This window comes from Oreochromis aureus, linkage group 17 (genome assembly GCF_013358895.1).
Source record: "Oreochromis aureus strain Israel breed Guangdong linkage group 17, ZZ_aureus, whole genome shotgun sequence".
NCBI classification, from domain to species: Eukaryota; Metazoa; Chordata; class Actinopteri; order Cichliformes; family Cichlidae; genus Oreochromis; species Oreochromis aureus.
This window is the reverse complement of record NC_052958.1, coordinates 7,093,639-7,113,929: the sequence shown is the minus strand read 5'-3', so window position 1 is coordinate 7,113,929 and position 20,291 is coordinate 7,093,639. Positions and strand designations below refer to the sequence as shown.

Genomic DNA, 20,291 nt, shown 5'->3' with positions numbered 1-20,291 from the left:
TTTTGGGGGTTTTTTGGCTTGAAGAAAAAGTTGGTCCACTTTTTGGCCTGTTGATGTTGACTCTGTCAACAGCATCCTCCAGACACTAAAGGAAGGTTGTGGTTTTGACCCTTAGTTTAGAAAGGCATTCGGAAAGTGTGCGGAGCTAGGATAAGGGCAGTTATCCTAACTTTGTATAGATGCCAGCTCAACAAATGCCCTTCAAAAGATCAAATCTGAACATAAGATCTTTAAGTATTTTTTTAAATTAATGCTTGAGTCTTAAAGACTGTCCAGCATCTCCTGCAGACAAAGCCACAGGGCCGTCTTTCAGAGGGCAGGCCTTCTTGCTTAAAAATGAATTCTCTTCTCAAGGTATGACATTCTTTGCAATCCTACCACGCCAGAGGCAAAAAACTCTCTTCAGCTCTCATTGTACTTCAGTTTGGGCATAAAGTCTTTTGATCTCAGCTTTATTACGTAGTTTTATCTGTGAAATAGAAGCATGGTAAATGTAAGAGGGTGGAGGGAACTGCAAAAGGTTGATCTGTAAGGTTTGGGGGTTTTTTTTTCCATTTTAAATACTTTCAGGAAACAGACAGCACAGTAATTGTCCATGAAACTGTATCCGATAAGTTGTGCAGTGTTTGGAAAACAAGTGGAGAATGCCCTCCTGCTCCTTATAAGGTGCAGGAGCAACCTGATGACAGATGACTAGAATAGCCTGAGGAATGCAATGAATAACACACTTCTAATACAGTAGTTCCAACCTTATGCACCCCACGGCCATCTCATGGTATCTGTAGCAGTCATTCATTTAATGTTCCCTTTGTGTCCATTTAAATTTTTCATCTGTGGAATACAGTTAACACCTTTTTTTTTTTAAGTTTGTATTTGCACTGCTAACATTTTAGGCATATATTCAATGCAATATAGTTATTTACTCATAAGACAATTCTTTATTGGGGAATATTTGTGCTGTTTATCACTGTATATAAGCAATTTTAGCTAACCATATCACAGTCTAGCCATTACTTTTGTAATTATCAATTTCGTTTAGGCAACTATATCTCTATTTATCCATTACTTATCCATTACTTATAGCTATTTATAAATACTACTTCTTAGAAATTATGTAACTATATATTTCTTTTAGCTAACCATTTAACAATTTATCCTTTCCTTTTTTGGTAACTATGCAACTTGTGTCTATTACTTTTAGTTACATATTTGGACTATTTATCTGTTACTTTTTGCTGTGTCATGAATACTGGTGTGTTGGACCCAAGAAGCAGACAAACACGACAGACCCTGACAAACTGTGCAACTATTTACTTATATAGTCATTTGTATCATTATTTGCCAGTTACTTCAATTAAATTAAATTCACTTTGTATAGCACTAAATCATAGAAACAGACATCTCTAGGCATTTTCTACTTAAGGTAAAAACCTTACATTAATACAGACAAAACCCTGACAGTCAGACGACACCCTATGAGCAAGCACAGTGGGAGGAAAAAACTCCCTCTTAACAGGAAGAAGCCGATCTTTTTTTTTTATTCAGTATGATGCAAAATGAGTGACTCAGCTCATAAAACACAACAGAAAACTGTTTACAGAGATTAAGACAGATGTTTTATTTGGTTAGACTTTTATAGGACCAGAGGGTTTTTTGCAACCACAGATAGCGCCATCTGGTGACCTGGAGATAAAATGCAGTTTTAAGGCACTTCCGCATCAGCGTAATTTTTCTGACCTTGAAGCTATGTCCATGTTTATGCTGCCTTTGCTTTTATCCTACTATGTAAATATTTATCCGAAATCTCTAGCTTGCTAAAAAGCTTGTTAAACTATCGATCTGATTGAACAATGTGTATCTATTTAAATGTTTACATAATTACATCTACTGTCTTTTTTTATTATGCATAAATTACTTACAGTCTTACAGTCTCTGACGTAGGTTTAAGATTGTGATACCTCCGCTGGCTCTGAAGGCCATTTTTATACTCATTCAACAAAGCTTGTGTTGTTTTTAATAAAGCTCCTTTGTGCCTTGTGATTGGCTTGTTGTCATCACAGGTTAGAAAGGTTTAATTATTGGATGAAGCTGATCACTCAGACCACTCAGATGTGTTAATTTGCAATGAGCCCACACAGCCCACATCAGACAATTTCCAACACATCATAACATACAGCCCTCAGCTCCTCACTGTTAAGGTCAAATGTTTAGTTTTTTGTTTGTTTGTCTCTGCGTCTCTGTATATATACGTGTCGCCGAATCATGATTTTTTAAATTTTTTGTCAGATTAGTTGAGCCACTTTGTTTTTAAAGTGCTTCCTGACAACTGCCAAAGTAAGGTTTTTGCATGGATGTTCACACTGTCACACACATATTTAAACAGAGCACACATCAGACTGCAAGCCATACACTGGAAATGTGGTGCTCTGTATGGATTTATAATTGGAACGATATGATATGGGTGCAGAAGAATGTGGAGGTAATTGCACAGAGTGATAACATGGGTTTGGCAGTGTGGGCGAGGGCCAGGGTTAGGGCTGGGCAGGCAGGATGTAGGGAACACTGCCATGCATTTCCGGAGTCTGGCTCTGAGCTGCACAGTGCGGTGAAAGGCTTCTAGTTACTGTATCCTGGCTCCCGCTCACTCTCTCCATCTCATTTTCCATGCCATTTTTCTTTTCTTGCTGATTTAACTTAAGACGTTTGCTGATTATTGTGCCTTATTCTCACTAAAATCAAGAAATGCTAATGTTATTTGTTTACATGAATGTAATTTATGTGGCTGCTTTGTTGAAGTCTAATGCTAGATACTCATAATCCACCACAGCATCATGTTCCAAAGCAAGAATCCAGAGTTTCCCTTGCAAGGCAGTAGTTTCTTAGCACTGCTGAGCCAAGGCATTCAACCAAGTGGCTCAACTGAAATTTGAATAGAGTGGAAAACTGACAGAGGCAAATTTCAAACACAAATGATCAGACCAGTCTTTTCTCTTTTTCTTTTCTTTTTACCTAAACTCCCCATGTGGTACACTTTCCAAACATGAAGACACGTCAGTCCAAACATACGTTGTTTCTGCACAGCAGGTGCCAGAGCTATTTTCTGGTTTCTTCTCATAACGGACCAGTGGAACTATGTCAAGCATGTTTCCTGTGCTCGAGTGTTTTTGCCCGCTGGCTTAATTTAATGCAGATTTGTTTGTTGTAAAAATATGGCATGAGCTATGCTGGAGAACCGCAAGCGAAATGAGCACTTTCTGTTTTATCAGTGCTGTCCTTGTCATTAGTGTGAGCACCACTTACTTTGGGGGGGAAAAAAGTCAGTGAAGGTTTTAAGTTTGTCTTCTGGACAACAGCAGGAGTAGGATGGGGTTCACCTCATTTTGAAGTGATTGTGATTGACGTGTAGCTAACACTCAGGGGACTCTTGGTCCTGGACTCGAGCCCTACAGTGTACTCTGTGCTGTCCCCCCCCCTTCCTTTTGCCTTTTGAATTCGATAGCATGTAATTTAGATGTGCTGCATCCAGAACCGCATACTAAGTTGTATAATATTGGTGAGCTTGGACAGACGGGCAGATGTCGGGTTGGGGAAGAATTCTTAACTCTTTCACTGGGTAATGGCGGTCAGCAAGTGGTAGGTAAAAACTGGTAGGGATGGTTAATCTCTTGTGAAGGAAACCTTAGAAGATGTTTATTAATGCTTTAAGAGCTTGGAAGATGTTTGCGATATATAAATTCCTGTTATTTTCCATGTTAAGAGGAAAATCTCTCATGCCATGACACGTTTCCGTGTGTAATTTAGCCTCATATGCTGTTTGTTGTTCTTTGTTTTGCAGCCAAACTGACATGGAACAGTTGTGCAGTGGGAGCAAAGTGTTCTTGGATGTTCTGGCATTTGTTCACTCTACAATTAGGCTCTGGTTGTCTCTTGGGTGATGGAGATTTCTTCTGCTCCTCTTCTTTTTTCCTTGGCCTATAAGAGATTCGCCACTATATTCAGTCCTATTTAACCAAACCACAATTTCATAGCTATTTCCAAACTGCAGTTTTTTAACACACTTCTAGGATCGAGCTGTCTTTTGCTTCCTTTCCTTTTCAGACTCACTCTCAACTAACTTTCAGTCGCCCCGTCTGAAGCAGTCATGTGGGCACAAAAGACCTGCGTTTGAATTCCTCTGGGCTTTAGTCACACTCGGATGGAGAGGGTTTGTTAGATCAACCTCTCACTCGTATCGTTTTCTGACTTGAAAGTGTGATCACTCAAGGCCAGATTGAATAATAGGCAGCACGGCATGTCAGTGTTGGTAACTGGCACATTGGTTCACCATCTGCTAGTTGCCAGATGCCAAGCTCTGCCAGAAGTTTCATAGCTATTAAAAAACACAAAAAAGGACTATTACGATCCTTTAGCTCTTACTAAATCTTTAGATTTTTGAGTGGGAGATGATTAAATTCATGAGGCAGCCTTGCTTTATATCTTAAAAGGTAAAAAATCTTCTCTTTTCCCCACGTGGTCTGCATTTCATTGTTTTTTTGTCGATGATCAATAGTGTGAGAGTGAGGTCAGCAATCCTAAGCAGCATTTCTGATGTCATGCTAAAAAGATGCATGTTCTCCTCTTGGTTTCCCAAAGCAGGTTATTCTGAGAAGTGTACAACCTTGTTGAGAGGGGACATTTAGCCTTTGGGCTTCTTCTCATCTGATAAAACAAGCACAGGAAATGTCTATGTTAGCTGATTGGCCTTGTGTTTTCCTTCGCTGTCCTCCCGCTGGGACTTCAGACATGCACAGTGTGTCCCTGTGGCAGAGAAGCTACCTTGTGTGCCCCTCTCTCATAACGCTTATGTTACTTTCCCTTCACCTCTCTTCTTTTCTTCAGCACCAATATATCCTTCCTAAGCTTTTATTTTTCTTTAAATTTCTCTCAAAAGTAAATGATTGATAGAACTTCAATTTACCCAGCTTCATCTCTTTGCCAACTTTCCATTCCTATGTCCTCTCTTCACCTCCCCTCCTCCTCCCTGCTCCTCTCAGCTTTTCGTCTTCCACCCGAAAGAGTCCACAAAACTAAACAAACAGGGCTAATCAAGAGCCTGTCAAATCGCACTTTAAAAGTCCCATATTTTCGGTTAATGTGGAATTAAGGGAACGTGAAGGTAATAAGGTGATGTAAATCCCAGAGGAGTGTGTGAAAAATACCATTCAGTGTGAACATATGACAAGTGAGGTCATGTATTTACACAGTTAGCAAGGTTAACCGGTCTATGAATTGCACGCGGGGGGTGGGACAGACAGACAGACAGAGCATTGTGCAGGTCAGTTATAGGCCTGCTGGGTTTATGCTTGTGGCTGTAGAAACGTTAAATGTGCCGAAAGGCGAATTTAAAGGACAGCTTGGAGAGGCCGTGCTGGACGTCTGCCATCCTGGGAGTGAGAACTGGCAAGAGCGAGATCAAGCTTGCATGTTGTAATGATGGTAGTGAAGTTAGCTCATACATATAAAACAATCACTGTGTCCTTACATGGATATTCACATGAGTCAGACTTCTACTGTAATTCAGTTTCAGCTTTTGGATGAGCTTCATAGCTGTGTTATTTTTCCAACCAAGTTCTAAGCGTTTAAAAATTCATTGATGTAAAATCTCAGGAGAGGGTCTCACACTTGCTGAGGTATTTAGGGATGCAACCAGCAATTATTTTTAACAAGAAATCTGCCAGTCGTTTGCTTGATTAAACTCTTGATTCCTCCTAGAGTCGAGATAAATCCGTTTCTGGAGTAAGCCAAATAACAGACAAATAGAGGAAGTTATCATATTTAAAATGCCTGTAAAAGTTCCTGTTATAACTTTGCAAGTGACCTGTGCTTTCTTTTGACTACTATGACTCAGTGAAAACAAGCCTCAAAGGCAACACTACAAAACCATTTTAAGCCAAAGTATCCAGACATTTAGTCCCATGTAATTTTTCCACAGAACTAAAAGGTCCCTAAAGAACATTGGTTGTCTGTGTTTAGATTGCAGTTTAAAGCACTGTTTGCAAAGTGGAATTTATCTTTTCTTGTGCTTTGGCTAAACAGGGCAAAAGGCTGTGTATTTTAAAATGGGCAGAGCAGATCTCTGTGGCAAAAATGCTTTTACGCTCGATTAAGCTAGTTTCATTCATTATAGTGGAAGGGTAATTTATGCTACATGTTCAGTGTATCCAAAAGACTGAATAAAATTAAGCAAGCCCACTGAGATATTAAAAAGCAAAGACTGTCCTTACATATAGTTTTGTGAAGTAACTTCATTGGTAATGGGATCTTTGGGATCTCTCTCAACTTAAAGTAAGTAGCTAATGCAGAGACTGACTGTACTGCAAGCCCCACCCTTAAACTTCCTGAACTTTCAGAAAGTGCTACCCCCCAAGGACTTGAAGGATAAAATAATTTCTCTGGAATTTCACCCATCCCTTCAAAAGTTCTTAGTAAATGTATTGGAAACAAAACTTTAGTTAATTATTGTATGTGTTGCCAAAAGTTACAAATATACAACTTCGACAGCATCATCATTAATTTAACATTTCATTTCTAAAAACCTAACTTAATGTTTTTTCTAGAGCCCGACTAATTTATTAGCCGATCGCTATCAGCTATTTGCCGATCTGTCGGCATCAGCATTTATAAATATTTAAAAAGGAAAGAAAAGATGGGAGAAACACCCTTCAACAATGTGGTAAGTGGTGACGTTACATAGTTTGCCCACCAGAGGGCAAACATAACAACAAATGTTAGAGAAATCTATTTGTGCTTCATACGTCTGAAAGAATATAATATTATAATAATATCTGATTTTAAAATTACCGTACCAGTATCTGCAGTATTGCTATCAGTAGGTCATAAAAATGCTAAGGTGGTGAACGATCGAATCTGTTTATTAGCTAGTGGTCTGCTTTGTCTCTCAGGTTTGGTTGTACCTATTCAGAACCAAATGGGCTCCTCGGTTATGCACTGTGTTTATTATAGGGCATTCAGTGGTGGAAGCTCAGAGAGTGAATTAAAAAAGTGCAAAGATGTTGAAGGATTATAATTTTCTGCAGGATAACGGCTATGCATTAAATTCTGTGACAGAACTTTAACCAGTCCTTAATAATTGAAAGTATAGCTGAGCATTTGTTGAGCATTTGCATTCATAATACTTGTCAAACCTTTTTCAGTCTGATTTTCAAAGTCAGACAAGGCACATTGTTGTAAATGGTCCACATCCAACTTTCTCACCTGAATAGGCTGCAGCACAGTCTGAGGTCTGTGTCGGAGCTGCAGTTGGGAGCAGTGGTAATTGTTTAAGAGTGCATTTATAGAGTGTACTCTTTGTGCCTCGTAATCAGAAGCATACTCAGGCGTTTACATATGGGCCTCCGAGGATTGCTCAGGAATGTATTACAAGCAAGGCGAGAGGACGGGCGAGTACAAAAGCTAGTAGGCCACTCCGCTGTTACCACTTCTTTCCACTTCACATGTCACTGCCCTGTTCGGCTGAGGAGTTGGTGGAGAGGGGTTGAAAAGATAAGTGTGGGGAGGGGGGGGGAGGGGTGTGAAAGTGATTAAGGGTGAAGATCAAATCACAGAATGGCTGATGCAAAGTCTTTCCTCCATCACTACCAGTAACAAATGTAGAGTATGTTCAGGCATACGCTCAACATTCTCTTTTCCAGTGACTTTGAGATATGGATACCACCAATTTCACACACAAAAAAAAAAAACATTGCTCCCATCTGTCCACCTATCGGAGGCCTTTAAATAGATTAGATCTGTTTTTGTGGATTCATTTCAGTGAGCATTAGGTAATTTGTCAGTTTTTCTCTCTGTACTCAAACTCGGGTCTGGCAAGGGGACAAGGAGAACAAAAATATGGCCTCAGAAAACCATTTTAATCAGACACTGCTCCGCAGGGACATAGGCTGGCATAGAAGAGCTTTTTACCTCATCAGAGCTCTGCCAGTGGTGATTGGGAGAAACACTCAGTCAGGTTTTTATTGAATAACCCCAGCTCTGTACTGGAGGGGCTTTACTGTAAAAGAGCAGCTCTACAGCCGCCGAGGTGACAGCCAAATGGTACTTATTAAAGTAAGGGCTGATTCATACTATATGCCCTGCTGCAGTTTAACCTTGTTGGAGGCTTATAGTTTGGCTACAGTGCTAAAGTCCAGTCACTTTTTTTTATGACTAAGATACATATGCATACGATTAGCCTCTGATCAGACATCAGAGTTCACAGATTTCCTATAAAAGCACCACATGATCGCAATTATTTAATACAGGCAAGGATTCATTTCATTTTACTTACAATTTGAGCTGTATTATCCACTTGAACTATGCAGCAAGTAAGTTTAGCTTTCTTGAGGGTACAGCACCAGGACATGTCCTGAGGTGCCACGCTATTCAGGAGTAATAGCTGTGGGTCCCATCGTCTCTGCTTGTTTACACAGTACACAGCTCTCCAGCACAAATTGAGCATGACACCTAATGGAGTGTGAGCGCGGATTAATTACCCCCGCTTTTAGACTAATGTCTCCTTCTCTTCTGATTAATGACGACACATGTCACATTGGAGCTGAGCACGGTTAAAACATATGAAGATTTTGATGTTAAAATAAGACATCTGCAAACAGAGTAGTAAGGTGTTTTCTATAGATTTAGCTCTGCTGGATATCATTGACTTGTTGTTTTTATTGGTTTGTTTCCATTTTGTTCAGGGTTCCAGAAGGATAACGGACGGTTCATTTGATCAGATGTTGAAAAAGGTTCAAATGTAGTATAGTGCATGTTAGGGATGGGGTAGGGTTCCCATTATGACTGGCCTCATTAAACGTGCCTTAATGAGAAACAAAACACCCAGATGACCCCCCCACCCGCAGAACAATGGGTGCTTGTTATCAAAGAGACTGCGTCGCACATATGACGGTGTCTGGCTTGCATCCAACGACGGCTTTTTCACGAGATGCTGAATTCCTAAGTTGAGCCCTGAGCTGCGCGGTGCCATTCACTCCTGTAACAGCCACCTGGGAGACCACCTTGGAAAATAGGCCCCTATTAGTTCAGGTTAGACTTAATGACCAGTAATGGTACACCGGCCAAGCCAAACTGTGCAAAAGGGCTCGGGGCAGGCCGAAATGAAATACCAGTCACTCAAGCTCTGAACATAAACACAAGGTGGGTGGTGGGTGCATAGGTATTTCTGTAGGTGCATGTGTATGAGGGGATTCAGGCAGCCTGGCATCTATCCATTTGAAAAAAGAGTTGACCCAGATGGATAGCACAAATTTCCAACTGGAGGACATGGGTGAACCCCTTTGGACAGATTAGTGGTGGTGGTGGTGGGGTTGTTGGATGTGGTTTTGGATTTAGTCCCATCAAGCGCTGCTGCTTTGTGAACCAAATCTCATTTCCAGTTTTGCCATGAGCTACAAAAAGCTTGCAGCAATCTCAACGGAGCAACAAGAGAAGCCTCCTAAAAGCACTGCTCAATTATTTACAATTTCATGCCTGTCTTAGATATGTGTTACTCCAATAAATTTAGGAATTAAGAGGCTTAAATACTGCACATATATTAACCTCTGAAGCTGAATTTTATCCTTCATTTAGTGGTAAATGCCACATCATGCTAATGGCGTTCAACAAGGATTTCGCCTTCCATGGTCCAAAGAGTCTGTGGTGTAGAATTAGCATAGGCATTAATAGTAAGGAAAGCCAGCATTTATAGCGGTATGATATGAGTCAATCAGCCACTGAATGAAATTACTTTTCGTCCCAGGGAGATTGAGCTGCAGAGCTTCCAGGCCTGCTGGGGCAGACAGAGGAACATAGTGTAATCTACAATGAAAGAGACAAATACTGAGGAAGAGAGAGAGCTTTGTTATGTCTCGTGAAGCTCTAGAGTTTCCTGGAATTTCTGGCAGTGGATCCCAAAGTCACATAACCACAGAAAGAGAGAAGACAGACGTGGGGTAGCTCTCCTGAACAGCAGAGTTCAAGTCTAAAGAAAGCTGCTCTGCCGTTATGTACTCCAGGTATTAGAGCTAATGCTCACTTTGGAATCTAAACAGTCATGCTGTATACAGATTATGGATAATGTTTAATGCAAGTATGTGAAATGCCAATGTCTGGTCCAAAAGGAGAAAATTAATATCTTTAACATTCACAAAGATGAATCTCTGTTCTCAGGGAGGCCGTTTCCTGTGACGCGCTCATGAAGGAAGTATTCAAGTACGTGCAAAGATCTCCTGCGGTTTCATGCTATAGTCACCTTGGCTTCATCGCTCAGACTTCATCTTATGCTTGAGCTGTGTTAAGAATTGTGTGACGATGTGTCTCAGTCTCGCGTAGCTCAATGTGTCTGCGTTTGCAAACTTGCATGGATCATGTTTTAGTCCTTAAGACCCTCGTTTGGGCCTTTAACCTTGACAGGGATTTAGAGGAGTCAAAGACATACCTGTCCTAGCTGGCTGGCTGCCACACTAATAAGGCAACATTCAGCACAGCCATGCACCAAAGTGAGATCGGGTAAAGCTAGTGAACCTCAGCCCTGCAGAGCCCTGAAAGGATTTAAGGTACGAAAAGGCTGGAATGTATCTTTTGGATGGCGAGGTGAGCTCCCTCACTTAGAAAATGTGCTTCTGCTGTTTCAAAAACAGTGCTTTGATATCTTAAAAAATGTTACTGCAAACCCACTGAAACACATGTGCTTTACAGGGTTATGATATTTACTGGTCTGTATTTCTAGCTGTGTTCATAACATGTGCCAATTGGTGGAGTTGGACTGGGATTAGGATTGGTGTATTCGGCTGAGTTTTGTGCTGACCTCTGCAGCCCTTTGTCAAGAGCTATGCTTTGGCCTTTTCATCAAAGTCCTTCTTATTCTAACTTTTTCCTCAATGTACTCTTTAAATCTTCAGTTTGTGTCGGCTTGCATTTGAGAGAAGTATTACCATAAAATGATATACAATTCATGCACTTCTTTACAAATTCACACTGACTAGGATGGCAGATACATTAAAATACACAAAATTCATACTCTGACTATGGAGCCAAACCAAGCCCACAATGATAATACATCAGCATATAACAGCTGATTTTATGCTCACATGATCAGATGGCTTAGCTGATACCATTCTCCAAATCTCGTGCAATTTTAAGTATCTTTAGCATGCCTACAGTTACTAGAGCAAGCTGCTCCAAGCTGCTTTGCAACCCACCTTTACCACAGCTTCTTACTTTCGTTTGTGTTGCACTTTTTCAAGTTTCACTACAGCTTGGACAGTTGTTTACAGACAGTAGCACAGCCTTCAGTGGTTACCAGATGGTTGTATAATAGTTTCTAGGCCTGTGTGATTGTGACCTGTCACTGATACCTGCTCTGTTCTGTGCTGTGGGTCCTGTTGCTGCTTTCCCTGCCTTAAAAGACTTCCATGCATGTGCACTGAAGGCTAGGGAGGTCCCAAAACGGAGGCACACTGACAAATAGTAATCGTTGAAAAAGACCTAACACCTAGCGCAGGTAGCAGTCTTTCACAGTGCGGCGTTTAGTGGCTTAAAAGTCACGTGTTGTGTTTACAGTTTCCTCTCAAGTGGCCAAAAACATTAGTGGTGCAAGCATACTCAGCAGACTTGTATGCAGAGTAACTTAAACCTGCTGAATGCTGTCTCTGTCATTGTCATGGCCACTGAAGCCCATTTATCAAACGTCTGCTGAGTATTCCACTTAAAGGCATATTCTCATCTCCACACCTGGCAGAGGAGTCCCAGCGCATCCACCATTAAGCAGTTTGGTCCTGCATCAATTCACTGAGAGCACGTCTGCATGAATACCCAGAGACAGAGTCAAAGAATTAAAGCAAAACATCCTCCTCTATCTCTGCTGAGAGACTCTCTATTATCGTACCTTCTTTACTGACTTGTGTAGATGCACCTTCCCCAAAGAAGCCTTCAGATTTTTCTTTTTTTCCTTCCAACAAAGGCTGAACTGAAAGCAGCGTCAGGGGATCACTCCACATCCAGTGTGAGTAATAGGCCTGCTCAGTCAGGTCATCTTGCTCTCCCACCACCCCACCCACCCACTGACTCCTTAATCTCCTCCTATCTCTCTCCAGGAATGCAGCCCCTTATTTTGAAAAATACCTTGTCATGCAATACCCTTGAAAAGCCTTGCAGCAATCTTCAAAAAAATTGGCATTGCACCGCATGATTTACTGACTTGTATGCAAAAACAAGGCAGGAAAGATAAAGATTTATGACATTTAGGAGTGATTTAAATAAATATGTCCTCTGTTAAAGCCATTTTCCCTTTTGTTTTCCTGATAGGGCTGTGATGCCTGCATGAAAAAAAAAAACGGGCCAAACTCGTGGCAGGGTTTTCACTGAGCTGTCATGTTTTCAACAGGCTCTCAGTGTGCAGGGGCATTGCATCATGCCTTTCAGCCTCACTCTACCCTCATGCATGTTTCCATGTAAGGCATGATGGGAAGACATTCTCTCGTGGCGCAGTTTGAGTCAGCCACATAAATCACTCAGCCTTCTTTTTTATTCTTTTTTTGGGGGGGGGTTGGTCATCTTTCCGATTTTCTCCCCTTCTCTCATCGAAGTGTAATTTTTCCCCGGCCACGGAGAGAGCCACACATCCAACGTGCCAGAAGCATGTCACAAATGTCAGCAGATCCATTTTATTTCCAGTTTTTGCCTTAGAGAAACACATCAGGAACCTCTCAAATTTAATGAGAAATACATTTTTATGCTTCCCTTAATGCTTCCAACATGTCATGTTATTGCCCATGTACCAGAGGCAGTGGGCTGCTGTAGCTCTTGCTAATCACCTATACTTTTTCAGTCAGTGAGCTTTGGTGTGTATATAGGATGACTTTACTCTTATTAAAGTTCAGTATCCTGCTCAAAGGCCTTTAAGCCACGCTTAATTTTTTTTCGTTAACTGGAACTCTGATCTTTTAGCTGCTTACTGTAGAAAAAGGAACTAAACCAATTCATCCTTACTTGAGATCTTTTCAGTTTAATTCTATCCTGCTTTTATATTCTCTCTTCCGTTCTCTAGCTGTGGTGTCAGCAGTAGCAGTGCTTAGACTCACAATACATCAGCACTCCGGTTCCACAAGTCTCCCCGGTCAGCTCACTAGTAGCAGATTAATGTCCTGTTGAGGAGACACAGACTCCTGCCCGGGCCTCATTTACTCTGACAGAAGGCAGGTGTCAAGACAGGCTGTCCTGAAGGAACGAGAGCAGGCTGCAAATGGACACGAGAGAAGGGCGAGGAAGGGATTCGTGACAGGTCTCATGTTCATGTGCGAAAGAAAAACGCCTCCATTGCTTTTAGAGGTATCCTCGAACCTTAAAGACACTTTTTTTTTAGATTTACCATTTGTATTTAACAAAAACATTGGCCACCAGGGGCATCATTTTAGCATGATGTTTAACTGCTTTTTTCTAGCTATCCCTATTTCCTCAAGGGGTTTTGCCTTTTGCCAGTGTGCCATGGTAAATTAAAATGTGTCTAAAAAAGTTATAATATCTAGCTACACCATCTTGTGGTACAAAAACAGAATTACGTAAAAGTATAGCCAAGTCATAGTTCAACTTAAGTTGAAACTTCTTCAACACAAAACATAGATTGATTGGGCATTAGGTCACAGCAATTGTTTCTTCACATTCTTTTAAAAGCCTTATTTAACTCTGGCAGGCTTTAACTGATATCGCCCAATATTGTTTTTCTTTCAGATACACAAAACATAAACAGATTTTTCTAGCATTTCTAGCTATTTATTTACTTGTTTACCTTCTGTGTGATCAGATAAACTGGTTGTTGTGTTTGTGGCAGCATTTCAAACATGTGAGTTCCAGTTCTGCATAGTTCATCCACCAGAGGGCACCTCTGGTGGATGAACTATGCAACGTCAACACTCATGACATGACTGAAGGATGTTTCGCCCATCTCTCCTTACATTTTTAAATTTACATTTTATTTTCATTCGTTGACCATTATAAATGCTGATGCCATTTGACACATAGCTAATGTCGGGATGATAATGAATAAGTCAGGCTATAATAGGTACCCGGGAATCTTGTTTTTCTGTGTGTGTGTGGGTTTTGTTTTTTTTTTCATTTTATTGAGCTCCTCTTCTTTTTCTTTGACTTCACTGAGCATCTGTCTGTCATTATTTATTTAACCTCCCATTTAATACACTTGAAAGTGTCAGAGTGCATCCTGAGGTACTGGATGATTCGATGATGACGTCCTTCTATATTCATCAGAGCTCTGCTTTGTTTTGACAGGAAAACGATGTGGAGAAATTACATTTATTTATTCATTTTATTCCTGTCTTTTCTGATGCTATTACAGTCTTGTTTTAATACTGTATTGGCTCTTCACAACATGTTTGTTGTGACATTGCAGTTGATTCTGAATGACAAAAAGATGAGGGCTTGACTATAATGTCCTTGTGGAATTCCACAACAGACTGCTAATGTTGCATGTCAAATGCAGGGGCGCATATTTATTGAGATTATTTGACATTCTGGATATTTGCACCAGAGTATCTGATGTATATTTTTTTTTCCAAGGAGACGCTTACATAAGAAGGGTGCTGCGCTGAAAACCAAGGCTGCCTGGATCTTAAGCAAACAGAGAAGGAAAGAGCCAGATTGGCTTATTTATCACTTTTTACTCCCCTCTTCATTGCTTGGCAGCAAAGCAAAGAACATTCATTGTCAAAACGTATCGTGGTAATAAAACCAAGACACATTTAATTTCATGTGACCTAACCTGCATAAAGGTTTTATTTCCGAATTCTTTTACATTTGGGTTTTTTGAGTTGTCAAAATTCCCATCTTAAGACTGATTGGGTTTAGTGAGGAGGTTGAGGTTAAGCAAAAAGGAACCTCAAATTAAATATGCTAGGATTACCATAAGCCCACAGCTACCCAGGTGTTAGTGCAATTTAAGTACCTGCACAAAAGGCTCTCTAGTAGGCGCTCAGCAACCTTACTTTTAAATAGGAAGATAACCAGAATGCAACCAGTTGGCAACCAGTTGAGTTGAGTCCCCCTATTGCAAACAGACATATCTCAGACAAGTTACACTTATTAGCACAGAATGGCTGACCTTGATTGAAAAGCGTTAGCAATCTGTCTACATTTAGAAATTAGACTGATTCTTTGCAAACCTTTTCTAATGTGCTTGACAGAGATTTTAGTGCATTCAAGTCTGGACTGCAGCTTGCATGGTCAGAGGCTGCAGGTATTGCAACTACTTGCAATTGGTCACCAAAAGGGAAACAATTCAATGCAATTACCGGGCAACCACTGATTTTTGCTGGTCGCAAGGAGGTTGCCGTCCCATTTTAATAATGTGACTGCGGCATTTGTGATGCCAAGTGGGCAGGCAACAAGCTAAACTACTTTTAGGTTTGAGGCAAGCTACTCAAGCAACAACCATGAATACTGCTGAGTGTCATATGACAGAATAGGGAATCTGTTGGAGGGTTATCAGGTACCTGGAGCCTGGAATGTCAGCTGTAGAGCTGCCGACAAGATGTAGGTAGGTCCAGTGGTAAAAATTTTTCAATTTCTCAAGTTGAGCAACTGAAACGACTACCAGTGTGGGAAAAGGATGATGTTGGCATCCTTGTCACCTAGAGCCTGAAATATCCACTGGTGACCAACCATGAGGAACAAACTGATGCACGGCAAGCAGTTTTTCTGAGGATGCCCTCTTTACATAAATAGATGCAGTCATTCTTCTGCATTTTTTTAGGCTAATCTACAGTCACATTTTGGGTTTAGTTGAATGTTTAGCAAAGGGATATGAGATATTCTTATCTAACACAAGGCCAGAAACCAAATTAATGTATTTCTCAAATTCCAAACTCTTCGACACTCCTTTCAGATTGTGAAAAATATTTTCCTTTCCCATTTTTTACATTTGGCCTAGCAGACCGACTGAGTCAAGCTAGCTGTATCCTTGTTTAAAATCTGTAAAAGATGTTAAATCAGTAATTAATCACACAATCATGAGAGTGACATCCATCTTCTCATGTAAACCTTAGAAGGTAAGCCATTAAGCTTATTTAAGATGTCAGAGTGTTACTTCAGTTTTGGTGCAAAGGTTGAGTAACTTAGTAAGCAGTTTTGGAAAAACACAAGCACATTATTTATTGTTCTGTTCAGGTTTTTTTTTCCGCCCTCCTGCTGAAAGGAGGAGGAAAACAAAAAATAAATCCCAGATTTTTCGATAAGTTTCTTGTGAAATGACAAACCTGCATGGAGATTTATTAGGCATTTATTAGGCAGTGGCAGGAGAATGTCAGAGCCACTCTGTATGGAGGGGGGGCAGATAAACAAACTGTTTCTAACTGAAGTAGAGAACTGTGGCGTTGGAGACGGCTGATTTTTCACAGAGAGGAATGTTCCCTTCCAGGGGGCTCAGATTCAGAGTGCATTGCTGAGAATGGTATAGAGCTCATATGCGAGAGCGAAGAAAGCTTTTTGTGTGTTTAAAAATGAAACGTCAGCACAGCCAAAAGATTGGTGTGCCTTTCTTTCATGACTCCTGAGTCGTGCAGGTGTGTGCGTGTTTGTGTGCGTTTGCCCAACAGTGTTGGCTGAGATGTCACGGCAGGTCCGACATCACCATCAGTCATGCTGCTTTGGGAAGGAGCCAGCTCTGTGGCCACTGCGGAGTGAGTGTAAGAGCTGTATCTCGCTGTGCACACAGCATGCAAGAAAACCTTCCCTTTTTTTTCCCTTTTCCCAGTTTGGTTACGGGAAAAGGCAGCATTTTTTCCTTCCATATTTGGTCATATGGAGCACTGCCAGTGAGCAGTAGCCTTTTGATGCCGTCCAAACATCCCTATTTTGTGTGGGATTTGTACTTTTTGGAATGCTTTTTCTCCCAATTCTGCATGATTGTGGGTGTAGCATCTGAAAGTGCACTTTTAAAAGGGACACAGCCTTTAAAAAGTCAAAGACTGGAGCGGAATTATATTGGCTCTCGACCGCTGCTGCTTCACAGAGACGTTGCAGGATTATTTATGATTTGGGCAGAAAGAATCCAACTCTTAATGCAAATGTACCCCTTAAAACCAACGTTTAAAAGCAAGACAGTGTTTTATAGCCTTTCCTTTTTTCAGCCAACTGCTACATTGACTCCGTTTGAGCAGTGATTTCATTTGGTAAATTGGATCAACAGCTGACAGATCAGAATTTATCATCTCTTTTCAGTGGTAAACTTTTAAGAGCTTCAAGTAAGATTTTGAGGCCGGATATAGTTAGATCTCCTCATAAATGGGAATAAAAGAGACCCGTTTGCAGTTTAAGGTGGAACATCTGTGCAATCAAACCTGCAAGTCGAAAAAGCTGAGATTCAGATGATGGATGGCGTGTTCTGGTGTTATTTTTATTGCAAATTAAGTGTGACTTAGCTTCAGGCATGGGGTTTAAGGACAGGTAAACACACCCTCAGCCTGCAGGGGAATGTTAGCCGGTGAAGCACAGGTGTCTTAAGCTGTCTCTCAGCAAAAAGAAAAAGCGAAGGCAAAATATCTTTGGATCTTGCGCAGCCTAAAGCGTGATGAACAGTACAAAACTCCCATGCATGTGCTCTGGAGGAAGAGGAGAAAATATTAAAAGAACAGTGAGTCACAGTCAAAATATATAACCAATAACAGTGTGCAGAATTTAGCTGTGTTATCGTCGCTGATAGTGGAAAATAAAACACAGGACTGAAGTATGCTGCGTTGAGAATCATTTGTTTTTAGAAAACGCGGCGCAAGAATGCAGAAAGTATCAAGCTGCAGCTTCCTGTCCAAAAAAGATTTGTCATTTTGAGAGATAATTGAAACTGTTTTATTTATTATCTCTGCTTTATCACAACACATACGGTTTGAGAAAGTAAGGTGGAAGTTACACAACATTTTTGCTGATAAATGCTAGACTGCAGGGGCGCTTGCCTTTTGTAGTTTGGACCATCATTTTTGTTGCTATGTGGGGACATGGACACAATGACCTGATCAGTTATAAACACAAAAATATGTTTTTGATATTGTGTGCAGTAATCCAATTACATTTTTATTTATATAGCACTGTATCACAATATATATTCCTAGGTAAAGACCCTACAGTAACACAGAGAAAACCTCAATAATCAGATGACCAACTGTGAGCAAATACTTGTTGACAGTGGGAAGGAAAAACTCACTTTTAACAGGAAGAAACCTGGTAGAACAGGCTCAGGGAGGGGCGGCCATCTGCAACAACCGGTTGGGGGGTATTTAAGTGAAAAGATTCAAAGTAAGGTCAAATATCTTATTATATTTTTTATAAGTTAAAAGGTATATCATGAGTAATCATTTGCTATCACTAAGCTTCCCGCCTGAGCTGTTGTGGGAATCACAGTCACTCAAACACAAATTCATCAACTTGCAGGCGAACCTTGTAGAGGGTGACTGGAGCAAGGGTTACCTAAGAGTAACAGCACAGTATTAGCTGTTTGGACAGTCGAATAATCATTGTGTCCCCTCCCAAAACTGGCATGCAAAGTAATGGAGAGACGGTTAAAGTGAGGATAACGATACCTGTGGTGAAAGCAATTTGTAAGACTATGATAGGTAAAGAAAACGCCTCCAAACACGTGTTAATCTATGTGAAAGTGTTGTTTTTAAAGACAGTTTTCTTTAGCTATGAAAGCTAGGGCTTGTGTAAAGTGCTTCAGGCGCTTTGAATTTATTGATGCGCTCTGTTACTTTTTCCTGTCCCCTAACATAACAGAACAGCACACTCTCTGTGTTGTGATTTACAAATTAACCACTGGGGTTTCCCCTCTTACTCAGCCAAACACACACTACAGCAGTGTAAACCAGCACCATCCTTTCCTTGATGTAGCAGGAGGACTTGTGAGTGAGATCACAGATAGAGAGGAAGAGTCGGGGCAGGCTGTAGGCGAGTGGTGGGAAACGGAGGCTCATTTGCATTTATAGATCTGCACAAACTACAGGAGGCAAAGGTCGAATGTCACATTTAAGACATTTTTAGATTTAAAGGGATTTGGAATAAAAATAATCTATTTTTGTGGTTCTGATGACATTATATGTCGCAGGCCTTTATGAGTGCTTCCTGGTTTGTGGGTCCACAGAAGGGCCAGCTCATTCAGGGCTGACTCTAGGGTGGAGCCCTGGTAACCTTGAACTGGACAAGCTAACATAGTCTGTTGGTGTTTCCAATGCAAACTGGTCCCTCACCCTGGACTAGTTTGCATTGGGTGACACTTCCAAGACCCTACCAAAGGCAAATAATACTAATAACATTATGACTGGCAGTAATGCTCATGCTGCAGAAATAAGATCTAATTTATGATCCTAAGCTATCATTGAAAAATAATTTTCCTTCATTAAAGTCGCACTTTATGTAACATGTACATGACTCACAGTGATTGTTTTAACATCATAAATGCTTACTTTAACCTGCTAACCCTATAATGCATTTAAGGTATTCCATTGAGCTTTTCTTCAAGTGTGTGAACACATACCTTCAGTTGGTCTGTCTCAGTGTGTATGATTCACAGTGCACAGAGAAGTGTTATGGAATGTGAACCATTGTCTGGGAATGCAAGAGTCTCCTTTTTTTCACCAAGTGGAAACTTAACATCTTTAAACTTCAGGTCTCTTCCTTACGCTGATGTGAAATATTTCCTTGCTGGTTTGTCTTCTATCTGACAGCCAAAGTCAGCACAGAGGAGATTGTAGCACGATTTGAGGGAGGATTTTGTCTGATCAGTAGATCTTAAGTCAACAGTGACGGTATATCCAAAGCATTCGTGGTCCTGTTCTTATTTCATGCCCTAATCTTCAAAAACGTCGTCACATTATCACATTGCATTTCACTTTGCGCTGGCTTTAGATACTCAGTTTCGCCTCTGAATATCGTCGGCTCACGCTTAGTGAAATTTTTCCTCACTCGAAGCGAAGCTAAACTTTCAAAAATGTATTTTGGAGGAGATAGAGTGTGAGCGGAAAGCAGATGGTATTGAGATTGAGCTGCACTCTGATGCAGTTGGCCGCTTAATGTGTTCCCTTGAATATATAGTCGCGGCTGACGGCCTCAGCTTTGACAGCAGAGGCTATTGTGGTTGATATTCACACTGTGGCATGTCGATGCACACACAGACAAATAAGGAAAAAAAGCTTGGCGGCATGACATGCTTGAATACTCTGAACCAAGTACTCAACTTAATTCATAGCCGACCAACCAGCCGTGTG

At 40.8% G+C, this 20,291-nt stretch overlaps 1 protein-coding gene across 5 annotated transcripts in view; it reads left to right on the top strand.

Annotated features, from left to right (window-relative positions):
- Positions 1 to 20,291, top strand: part of cald1a (caldesmon 1a) — a 64,193-nt gene that overhangs the window by 629 nt on the left and 43,273 nt on the right. The window contains exon 2 of one of the 5 annotated variants that reach the window (XM_039600737.1): positions 10,201 to 10,242. The exons of the other annotated variants lie outside the window; for them this stretch is intronic. The gene's annotated coding sequence lies outside the window, so the exon portion shown is untranslated. The remainder of the gene's footprint in view (positions 1 to 10,200; positions 10,243 to 20,291) is intronic. 5 annotated transcript variants of the gene reach the window in all.